This window comes from Gracilinanus agilis, chromosome 3 (assembly GCF_016433145.1).
Source record: "Gracilinanus agilis isolate LMUSP501 chromosome 3, AgileGrace, whole genome shotgun sequence".
Taxonomy (NCBI): Eukaryota; Metazoa; Chordata; class Mammalia; order Didelphimorphia; family Didelphidae; genus Gracilinanus; species Gracilinanus agilis.
This window is the reverse complement of record NC_058132.1, coordinates 2,797,089-2,809,822: the sequence shown is the minus strand read 5'-3', so window position 1 is coordinate 2,809,822 and position 12,734 is coordinate 2,797,089. Positions and strand designations below refer to the sequence as shown.

The 12,734-nt window shown below is 36.0% G+C and overlaps 1 pseudogene; it reads right to left on the bottom strand.

The window, feature by feature from the left end:
- Window positions 1-9,414: 9,414 nt before the first annotated feature.
- Window positions 9,415-10,911, bottom strand: LOC123239322 (annotated as a pseudogene).
- Window positions 10,912-12,734: the final 1,823 nt, after the last annotated feature.

The window sequence follows — 12,734 nt, the reverse complement described above, 5'->3', positions numbered from 1 at the left end:
CAAATTAATATATATTCATGGGTGAACACTCCAAAGGGAGGCTGAAGACTGAGGGAGAATGACTAAGGGGTGGAGGTGGGGTGGATAAGTTGGAAAATTCTAATAAGGGGCCAGATTGATCCATGGAATTTTGGTTTGGCTCTTCTACTCATGCCATTCATACAATTTTCCACGTGTTCCAAATGGCCTGGGACAATTTTTGTCCCTTTTCCCGACTTTGTTTCATTTTCTGAACTATTCAATCTCATTCCTGGGAAGTAAGGACCCCTTTTGGTGGAAATTCATGATAACATTTTAATATAAACTTAAGTAATGCTTGGAACTTAGCCTCTGAAATCTTAATTCCTTGACTAAGCACTAGAGACTTTAACAACCTGATATAACAGGTGTGAGAAGACAGTTTTTGACCCATAATCCAGACTTAAGAAACAACTCACCTCACTGACCAACATGCAGGTCTGTTGTTGAGTCTCCAGCCTTGATCCATGTGCCGTCCTCCTGGTGTTTGAAAACCATGGGGTGCCAAAACGCGGCTGCCAGCAGCCACAAATTAATATTTTTGTGGATGAACACTCAGAAGGAAGGTTAAAGACTTGAGGGAGAATGGGTGATGAGGGAAAAGGAGAGGGGAAACAATAAAGGAAGAAAGACTCAGAGTTTAAAGATTCAACAACCTGGGCTCCAAGGTGAGTGCTCCTATGATAGTGATAAGAGAGAGGAACGCAAGAAAGAAAGACTCCTGGTGCCTCCATATCTTTTTTACAGGGTGCAGGCATAAGTTGCTTAGAATGACATGGTATGCTAAAAAAAAAATCAAGGAGTGAAAAAGAGGATTGCACTGAGAGAGAGGAGCAGTAAAATGGGGGTAAATTATATCACCTAAGGAGGTATGGGGGTAGAGGGGAGGAAGCTATTACAATGGAGAGAAGGATGAGGGTGGCGATGGGCAATACTTAAACCTTACTTTCATTGGAATTGGTTCTGACAGGGAACAACAACCATACTCATTGGGGTACAGAATCCTATGTTACCATTTCAAGAAGTAGGAAGGGAATAAGACAGGGTGAGATGGAGAGGGGAATAATATAAGGGAGGGGAAATGGGTGATTAAAAGCAAAACATTTGTGAGGAATAAAAGAGTGAAAGAAGAGAGAAATAACAGGATCAAAAAGGGAAAATAAGATGGAGGGAAATATACAGTTGGTAATCCTAACTCCGAATGTAAATGGGATGAACTCACTCATAAAACAGAAGCCCATTTTAATCAAAGCTTTCCCAACCAGTGGTAATTGAAATAATTGGAAGGAAAGTGGGATAGAGTTCCTAGCTCTGAACAAAGCTTCTTCATTACATAACAGCACCTTTTTTATACTATTTTTATGCAGGAAGGTAGATGCAAAAATTTTTGAGTTTCACTATACAGATTGTCACCAATAGATTATCACTCTCAGGAAGAAAATACTCACATATTGAGCTAAGTTAAGCAGCCTCTGGAAATCTAACCCAAGGAAGAACATAGATAATGTAAACAAGGTTTCAATTGGAATTACTTGAAAAAAAAATTAAAACTATTCTCTCAACATGCCTTCTTTTAGAATTATTTCAAATTGTGTGTTGTTTTTTTTTCATAATCTTTCATTAAAATTACAGAAATGATCTCATCTTTGAGAGATGTGTGCAATTTCACTGAAGTAAAAAATAGACTATCTCCTGTCTCATACTAAGGGATTTTTTTTCTTGAACTTTTTTATTCTTGAATAAAATTTTCTTGAATAAAATGCAACTCTTGAACCTTTTTTTCTTGAATTAAAATAAAATAAAACAGAAGCCCAAAGCAGAGTGGATTAAAAGTCCAAATTCTATGATATGTTATTTACAAGAAACACATTTGAGGCAGGGAAACAGAGTGAAGGCAAGGGGATGGATCTGACTATATTGTGATTCAGCTGAAATAAAAAGCAGTAGTAGCAATCATGATCTCAGACAAAACTAAAATGAAAAGAGATAAGGAAGGAAATTACACCTTGATAAAAGGCACTAGAGAGAATGAAATAATAGCAATATTTAACATATATGCACCAAATGGTATAGCCTCCAAATTTTTAAAAGAGAAATTAAATAAGCTTCAGGAGGAAATAGTAAAAGTATACTAGTGGGAGGCCTCAACCTTCTCCTCTCAGAACTAGATAAATCTAACCAACAAAATAAACAAGAAAGAAATAAAGGAAGTGAGTAAAATTATAGAAAAAGTTTGGCTTAATAAAATTCTGGAGAAAACTGAATGGGAATAAAAAGGAACATACCTTTTTTAGTTATATGGCACTTACACAAAAATTGACCCTGTACTAGAGCACAAAATCTTCACAAACAAATACAGAAAAGCAGAAAACAACTGCGTCCATTTCAGATCACAACACACACCCACACAAATTATAATAAATAAAATCCCTGGAAAGACATTAAAAATTAATTAGAAACTAATTCTTCAAAAGGGGTCAATCAAAAAAATTTTAGAAAAAATGATTTCATTAAAGAGAATGACAATGAGAAGACAACACATCAAAATTTATGGGATACATCCAAAATAGTACTTAAAAAATTTCTAGCCCTGAATGCTTATATCAAAAAATAGAGAAAAGGCAGATCAAAGAATTGGGCATACAACAATAACAACCAACCCTCCCCAAAACTAGAAAAACAAATTTAAAAAGGACCTACTTGTACAAAAATATTTATAGGTGCTTTTTTAGTGGTGGCAAAGAATTGGAAACTAAGGAGATCTCAATCACTTGGGGAATGACTGAATAAATTTAGTATATCATAGTGATAGAATACTATTGTGCTGTAAGAAATTAACAAGATCATTTCAGAAAGAGCTGAAATGACCTGCATGAACAGATTCAGAGTAAAATAAGCAGAATCAGGAAAACATTGTACACAATAACTGCAATATTGTGGAATGATCAACTTCATGATAGACTTTGCTACTCTCAGCAATACAATGATCCAGGACAGTTCCAAGAAACTTATGACAAAAAAAAATCCTATCTACTTCCATAGAAAGAATTGTTGGATCCAAATACAGATCAAACCAGACTATTTTTTCACTTAACTTATTTGAGTTTTATTTGGGATTTTGGCTTTATATGAGTATTCTCTTACAATGACCAACATGGAAGTATGTTTTGTGGGATAAAACATATCTAATCCATATCAAATTGCTTGCCATCTCTGGGAAGGGAGAAGAAAGGGAGGGAGAAAGGCAATTTGGGTGTTATAACTTCAGAAAACTTATGTGGAAAATTGTTATTACATGTCATTGGGAAAATAAAATATCTTTACAAAACAAATGCTAAAAGAAAAAAACAAAAGCAGCAGAAAACCAAAGAGCATATAGATTTGCACAAGGGAAGGACTGGGGATATTAAAGATTTATTAGGAGAGATTTTTCTTTCATGAAGCTAATGGTCTTTTAGCAGATGACAAGCTTATCTTGTTTTGTGAGGGAAGCATGGTGTAGGATCCAGTAATACAACTATTTTCAAAGTACCTGAATGTCAACTAGGAGTTTTAGGGGATCTCTGGGAAACTACGAGATTTACTAACTGCTATTTTTTTTGTAAGAAGACAAGAATTCCAAGCTCCTAAATCTGTTCTTGCAGCTCATTCACTAATGTTTGAACATGAAATGGAAGAAAACAGAAAGAATCAAGTAGAATTAAATTATATAGACCCAGAGGTTTTATACAGGGAGCACACTAAACCTTGACAAAATGACTGACAAACTTGTTGGCAGCTGCAGACAAATGTGCACTGAATAGGAAGGAGATGGATGAAGAAGCTCTGGGGAGTAAATGGGACCAATATCCTTATTCTGGCAGACTGGCACCAGGAAGAATAATAGAAAGCACAAGCTATGGAGTTCATTACTAGGTGCAGTGTTCTTGGACAGTTTGGGTATAAAGATGAGAAAAACCAGAGCAGTAACCAAGTGACAAACATAACAGCAGGCTGGATTTGGTCCCACATTCACTTAGTGGCAGAGGCCATCAAGCACTAGCATCTACACAGTGTCTACAGTTTCTACTTCCATGTAAGCAACTAAAACAGTCTTTAAATCTTCCATGAAGTTTAGAAAAATTAAACTGACTTTTACTCCTGTGGGTCCAGATGCATTCTACTGTACAGACCATCAACAAGAATTATTTTTGTTTTCTTTGTCCACAGAACAGAAGTGAAAAAAGCTTGGTTTGATTTTTGGGTGGATCATTTATGGTTTAATCTTCAGCTTTAAATTGGACTCATTAGGGGGACAGCTGGGTAGCTCAGTGGATTGAGAGTCAGGCCTAGAGACGGGAGGTCCTAGGTTCAAATCCAGCCTCAGACACTTCCCAGCTGTGTGACCCTGGGCAAGTCACATTGTCCACCCTTACTACTCTTCCACCTAGGAGCCAATACACAGAAATTAAGGGTTTAAAAATAAAATAAAATAAAATAAAATAAATTGGACTCATTAGAGATATGATTGGGGATGTTGACTTTAAATGGTCACTCTATTGCAAATACATATACCCAGTGGAATTGATCATTGGCTATAAGAGGGGGAGGGAGGGGAGGGAAAGAGCATAATTCATGTAACCATGTGAAAAAAATTCCCCCAAAATTAAATAAATAAATATGTAAAAACCCAAATAAATAAGTGAAATATAAAAAGATCTAAATTAAAAATAAATTGGACTCATTACTCTAATTCATTGCAAAACCTTAAATTATCTTCAATTACTTCTCTAGTTCATATAGACTAATTTTAAAAATTGAATCTTGCTTTGTCTTTTTGACTAGATAATGCAGAATTGCACAAATTCACAATGCAGTAAAATTGCATTGGTAAACCAAATGAATTTTATAGTTTGGGTCTTGGGTAAAAATAGACTCCTGAAAAACACTCAGATTGGACATTGTCACAGATATACTCCAGGCTAGGTCTTGTGAATGTAGGGAAAAAAATTTAAATAAAAAGTAATAAAATTTCTCAGTAGGAGGTCCCCTGCTGTGCCACTTGTCAATTAGTGATAGTTAGAAGGGCATGGCTAATGGGAGTTAGTCAGTTACAGATAGTTGCAAGGGCCTTTTGTCTGTGGGTCTCCTGGGGAGAGGGTGTGCTGTTAGCACTCTCTCTGGTTGGAGACAGAGAAACAGAATTTAGGCTTAATAGTCTTATTGATCATTGATAACTTGGGTAGACAGGTAGATAGATAGTGGTTATATTATTAGATAGTCAGAGTAGGAGAGGGCTTCAGCCTAGTAGAAGAAACTGCCTTCTGGGGCAGATAGATTTAGGATTTTTTAAGATAATTTTAGTCAGGATTAGGATCTGGGGTTATTATAAGATTATTATAAGATTACTCTCACATTCCTCCTTCCTATTTCCTATCCAGATTTTCCTAATAATAAACCAAGTGTTTTGCACTTAATAAGCTGCACAACTGGCTTTTGATCAAACTCCAGCCCCCACAATTTAACCCTTCACAGTGGCCTTTTGTGTTCTCAAGCTTTCTCCTATTTCACCTAGGCTGCTCCCAGGGACCCTAGTGGCTGGATGCCTCCTCTATCCCAATCTTTCAATAACCCTTCCTTTCACATATCCCTAGGATATCTATAGAAATTTTCTCTTTTTAACTCTTGCTGCTGATTTTTGTTAGAAATATATAGGAATGCTGATGATTTATGTGGGCTTATTTTGTACCCTGCAACTTTGCTAAAGCTGTTCATTATTTCCACTAACTTTTTAGTTGATTTTCTTGGGTTCTCAAAGTATCCTATCATATCATCTAAGAGTGATCATTTAATTTCCTCATTGCCCACTTAAATTCCTTCGATTTTTTTCTTCTCTAATTGCTATAGCTAGTATTTCTAGTATGATATTAAATAATAGTGGTGATAGTGGGCATCCCTGCTTCACCCCTGATCTTACTGGGAAGGCTTCTAATTGATCCCCATTGCAGATTGTGTAATTAGATTTTTCTCCCCAGTAAATCCCAGCTTTACTAATGTGGGGAGGATATAAGTTTTGTGTATCTCTGCCCTCTCACTCTCTTTTTTCCTAATCGCAGCTGGGAAAGTGGGTTTTATGCCAGGCAGGAGAATCTACACATGTGGGTTTACTTTTTGTTAGATAATTAGGTGTGAACTGTTTCTTTTAGTTTATTTTCTTTCTACTTCAAGTGATTATTAATAAACTTTATAAAATATGATACTTTGAGTTATTGGATATTCATTTAAATCTTACAAGATGATACTTAATGATGGACTTAAAGACATACTACTACTTATTTTGAAGAAATTTCCTTTTATTCCTATACTTTCTTTTGTTTTCAATAGGAATACGTGTTGTATTTTGTCAAAGGCTTTTTTGGCATCAATTGAGATAATCATGTGTTTTCTCTTAGGTTGCTTATTGAGATGATCAATTATGCTGATAGTTTTCCTGATATTAAACCATCCTTGCATTCCTGGCATAAATCCCAGCTGGTCATAGTGAATAATCCTTGTGATATAGTGCTGTAATCTCTTTGCTAGTATTTTATTTAAGATTTTTTTTCATCTTTCAATTTTTTTAATAAGTAGGTTGCATAAAAGACACATTTCTCCTACAGACGCTTCTTGTCATGAATAAAGGCACCAAAAATGTGGCAACCATTAGTTGTGCTTCACAAAGTAACAATCATTTTGGAAGAAAAAATAGCTAGAATTTCTGTACAATGCAACGATAAAGATTGGCAAGAAATATGAATGATCTGTGCATGCTCAAAATACAAGTAAATATGTGTACAAAGAAACATGCATTCATTATGCCACCAGCTCACTTGTGTTCCTTTTTTTTACTACACATAGATAATTTTTTAAATCATCCATTTATGTAGTAAGAATGATAATGTCACAAAACATGAAATTTGGATCTCATTTCTTATTTTCAGAATATCAGTGCTGAGTTTATAATAGTAACTTCATGAACCAAGCATTTAAATGCATTTCAAAAGTAAAAAAAATAAATAAATAAAAAATAACTTAATTTCTTTTCTTTATTCTGAATGGGTTCTAAAAAAAGGAAAAAACTTACATTTCTTCTTTACTTGCAGGATTACCTCAGTCTACAACAAGGTAGCATGAGTAATAGAGGACAAATATTAATAAGAATATGCCTGCAGTGTCCAAAGTATCTAGTTGAAGTATATTTTGAGTATACTTATAGAAGTATATATTTGAGTATACAACCAGCATAATGTAAACACGTTAAACTGCAAAATTATTAAATTAACTGTATCAAAGAACATTTATACAATTGATTTAGCTCCTTGTATATTTGAGTAATTAGACCTCTGTCAGAATTTTTTGTTATAAAGATTTTTTTCCAGTTTGTTGTTTCCCTTCTGATTTTGGTTGCATTGTTTTTCTTTGTACAAACCCTTTTTAATTTAATATAATCAAAATTATTTATTTTACATTTTGTAATTTTCTCTAACTCGTGTTTGGTTTTAAAATCTTTCCTTTCCCAGAAATCTTACAAGTATACTCTTCTGTGTTCACCTAATTTACTTACAGTTTCCTTCTTTATATTTAAGTCTTTCACCCATTCTGAATTTATCTTGGTGTATGGTGTGAGATGTTGATCTAAACCTAATCTCTCCCATATTGTTTTCCAATTTTCCCAGCAGTTTTTGCCAAATAGTGGATTTTTGTCCCCCCCCCCCAAAAGTCTAATTACTCAAATATACAAGGAACTAAATCAATTGCATAAAAAAATCAAGCCATTCCCCAATTAATAAATGGGCAAGGGACATGAATAGGCAATTTTCAGATAAAGAAATAAAAAGTATCAATAAGCACATGAGAAAGTGTTCTAAATCTCTAAATTAAAGAAATGCAAATCAAAACAACTCTGAGGTATCACCTCACACCTAGCAGAATGGCTAAAATGATAGCAGGGGAGAGTAATGAATGTTGGAGGGGATGTGGCAAAATTGGGACATTAATGCATTGCTGGTGGAGTTGTGAACTGATCCAACCATTCTGGATGGCAATTTGGAACTATGCCCACACAGCGATAAAAGAATGCCTGCCCTTTGATCCAGCCATACCATTGTTGGGGTTGTACCCCAAAGAGATCATAGATAAACAGACTTGCACAAAAATATTTATAGCTGTGCTTTTTGTGGTGGCAAAAAACTGGAAAATGAGGGGATGTCCTTCAATTGGGGAATGGCTGAACAAATGGTGGTATCTGCTGGTGGTGGAATACTATTGTGCTCAAAGGAATAATAAACTGGAGGAATTCCATGTGAACTGGAAAGACCTCCAGGAACAGATGCAGAGCGAAAGGAGCAGAACCAGGAGAACATTGTACACAGAGACAGATATACCGTGGTAAAATAGAATGTAATGGCTGTCTGTACTAGCAGCAATGCAATGACCCAGGACAATTCTGAGGGATTTATGGAAAAGACGCTACCCACATTCAGAGGAAGAACTGCAGGAGTAGAAACACAGAAGAAAAACAACTGCTTGGACACTTGGGTTGATGCGGACATGATTGGGGATGTAGACCTTGAAAGGACCACACCCATGTAACTATCAATAATGTGTAAATAAGTTTTGACTGACCACACACAATAAAACCAGTGGAAATGCAAATTGGCTACAGAGGAGGGGGGCGGGGGCTTGAGGGGGTGAAGGGGAAAGTAAAAACGTGACCTATATAACCATGGAAAATTTTTCTAAAAATAAAAAATTATTAAAAAAAATATTTATACACAGTTGAAAATTCTAACCACCAGGCTCAAAACAATTTTTTGTGCAACTATTAAATATTGTAGGTTATTTTAAAAACTATCTTTGCATTTCAGGAATTTTTGTTTAACGGAAACAGTATTTAGACTTAAGTTCTAAACAAAACACTTGTTTTCCTGTGCTGTATTTATACTGCAATAAGCCTTTTTAAAACAAAACCAGGTCTTCAGGCATATGAACTGTACAAACTTATAGTAGTGTGTAATTCTCATGCAGTTTCTTCCATTTCAAAATAGAATACTACATCCCCTTCCTCAATAACAAAGGATGTATGTGTTAAAGCCTAAAGGGTAAACACTTTTGCTAAGCAAAATATCTGCTGAAGAAACTGCATTCATGTACACAATTCTCATAATAAATCCGCAGATCTCTGGGTCTACAAATGGAAACATTTACATCCAGAATTTGTATCTAATATTTCATGTAAAAATTAGCTGAATTTGTAATCCACCAACTTATTGCAAACACCATTACTTTTATTAGAAACAAATGGCATTGCCTCTCAAGATGCTGGCAATATGTTGTAGAATAGATTCATATTTCACACGGTGTACTTCTTTCCTTCAATTATATTCCTATAGAAGATGCAACTGTTTGTATGCCAAGGGTAGAAACATTTGACTGACCACGCAAGCTGGTCTCCTTTGCAAGCATTTCCTCCCAAAAGGATCACGTTCAGAAAACCCAAAATCACAGACACATTCAGAGATCCCATACTGGTCACACAACTAAAGTAGCCCTTTGCCAGCTTCTTGCAGGGGTCAACCTGCCTATTAAGACTTTCACCTGTGGTCATCTTAATGCCTGTTAGAGCTTTAGCCCAGGCTGAAGTGCTCACCAACCATAAGAAAGTAGCAATGAGAGTAAGAAGGATGTCAATAAAGGGAATTTTTTTACTCTGTCGATAGAGGTTCACATAACCAATGTAAAGTATAAGTGTAGCAATGCAGTACAGGAAGACAATAAATGTTACATAGAATTGGGAAGAAGAAGAGGAATCTCCTATCAGAACACAATCCTTCCAAGTTACACTGTGCACAGAATCCCTTACTATACTAAGGGAAGCCTGATTCAACCTGTTGTGAGGGTTATTTAGCAATTTATTTAGTATTAGTGTTGGACCTAGCAGGAAGGGCTGGAGGATTCCAAGGTGGAATGAAGGAGCAGGAAGTGGGTCTTATGCTCTGATAGAGACTCCATAGTGGTGGGGAACATAACTGTTGCTAACCCTGCGAGATCTCAGTTAGGGAAAAACTGCATCCAGATTCCCTGGATCCTCAGAGGTGGAGGCTTTCAGCAGTGGACAACAGACCTGCAGAGCAGCACCAAGTGGGGAAGTGGTTTGTGATTTGGTGGACAGCATTGCAAGCTCACTCTCCCTACCTGGGTACCTTGGATCATCTGTCCTGGTGGAGTTGGCTCTTGGAATCCTGTGACCATCCTTGGATTTACCGTGAGACTCTAATTGAAAGCCATCCTCAGGCCCTTTAGCTGAGCTGACCAAACCTGGCTGGAACCAGGTTTGGAGGAGCTTCCCTGTGACTTCAGTACTGCTTCCTTTGGGCCCTGAACAATAGAGTAGTGTAGACAAGTCCTTCCCTTGCCCCTGTGGTTCGCCCTTAGGTTTCAAGTGTAGAATCCCTTATCCCAGCCTTTATTTTTGTTCCCCTCAATTAAACTGTTATAAACCTTTACCTGTTGTCTGCTGGTTCCATAGGCCCTGGCCTAACTGCCATTCCTATTGGCAGTTAACAGCTTGGCAGTGAACCCTGGTCTCCCTATCCTGGTTGGTCCTGTCTCTCCTTCAACCCAGTGTGAACCCACAAACCATTTAGGTTACATTTTAATAATAATAATAACATCCCTGGTGACCCACCTTTACAAACCTGAATAGCAAAGGCAGCTTCCACGGTCTGATTCTGATGAAGTCAGGAAACTATGAACTCCATTTTGCCCTCAAAACCTCCACAAGTGGCAGAAGAAAAAAATGGAAGCTGTCCACTGCAGAATCTTGAAGCCCAGTGGCTCCCTAAGTGGGCTGAAATTAATCTAGAGGCTGGACATCCTCTGAGGGAAGGAGGGAAAGAGGGTGAAAGTCAGGGCAACTAGACGGTGGCAGGGTCAGGGTGACAGGAGGAACAGAGCCAAACCCAAACAGCCCAGCTGTAGAGGCTATTTAAGATTTTTGCATCTATGCTCATTAAGGAGATTGAGCTATAATTTTCTTTCTCTGTTTTCAGTCTTCCTGGCTTAGATATCAGTACCATATCTGTGTCACAAAAAGAGTTTGGTAGGACTCCTTCTTTGCTTATTTTGTCAAATAATTTGTATAGTATTGGCATTAATCATTCTTTAAATGTTTGATAGAATTCACTTGTGAATCTGACCCTGGCTATTGCTTCCTGGGAAGTTCATTGATGGCTCGTTCATTTTTTTTTCCAAGATGGGATTATTTAAGTATTCCATTTCTTCTTTTGTTAATCTGGGCAATTTAAATTTTTGTAAGTATTCATCCATTTCATGTAGATTTTCAGATTTATTGTCATATAATCGGGCAAAATATCTCCTAATAACTGCCTTAAGTTCCTCTTCATTAGAGGTGAAATCACCCTTTTCCTTTTTGATACTAATAATTTGATTCTCTTCTTTTTTTTTATCAAATTAACCAATAATTCAGCTATTTTATTTGTTTTTTTTTTTAAAGAACCATCTCCTTGTCTTATTTATTAGTTCACTAGTTTTTTACTGTCAATTTTATTAATTTCTACTTTGATTTTTAGGATTTCCAATTTAGTATTTGGTGATTTTAAATTTGTTCTTTTTCTAGTTTTTTCAGTTGCATGCCCAATTAATTGATCTGCTTTTTCTCTAGTTTGTTGATATAAGCACTCAGGATATATATTTTCCTCTATGTACTGCTTTGGCTGTATCTCATGTTGTCTCCTTCTTGTCATTCTCTTCAATGAAATCAGTATTTATTTCTATCATTTGTTCTTTGACCCACCCATTTTGAAGAATTAGATTATTTAGTTTACAATTAATTCTTAATTTGTCTCTCCATGAACCCTTATTGATTATAATTTTATCACATTATGATCTGAAAAAATTGCATTAATTATTTCTGCTTTTCTGGATTTGTGATATTTTTATGCCCTAGTACATGGTCAATCTTTGTATATGTACCAGGTGTATCTGAAAAGAAGTTACATTCCTCTTTATCCCTATTCAGTTTTCTTCAGATGTCCATTTACTCTTACTTTTCTAAAATTTCATTCACTTTCCTTACTGCTTTCTTATTTATTTTTTGGTTGTATTTGTCTAGATCTTATAGGGGAAGGTTTGAGGTCCCCACTATTATAGTTTTACTATCTATTTCTTCCTTAAGCTCCTTTAGTTTCTCCTTTAAAAATGTGAATGTTATACTATTTGGTGCATACATGTTAAATACTGATATTTCTTCATTGCCTATACTGCCTTTTATCAAGATGTAATTACCTTCCTTTTTTCTGCTAAATTTTTATTTTATTTTTTATGTTTTTTTATTTTAATTTTGAGTTTTTTCCCATAGTTACATGTTTCATGTTCTTTCCCTTTCCCCAAACTCCCCTAACAACCCTTAGCTGACACACAGTTCCACTGGGTTTTACATGTATCATTGATTAAGACCTAATTCCATATTATTGATAGTTGGTCTAGAGTTATCATTTAGTGCAGTGGTTCCCAAACTTTTTTGGCCTACCACCCACTTTCCAGAAAAAATATTACTTAGTGCCCCATGTCACATACTGTCACCACCTCCTTACAGTTATTCATCGCCCCCAATTGCACCTGTGGCCATCACCGCCTCCCTGGATCACTGCAGCACCCACAAGGGAGCGGTGGCACCC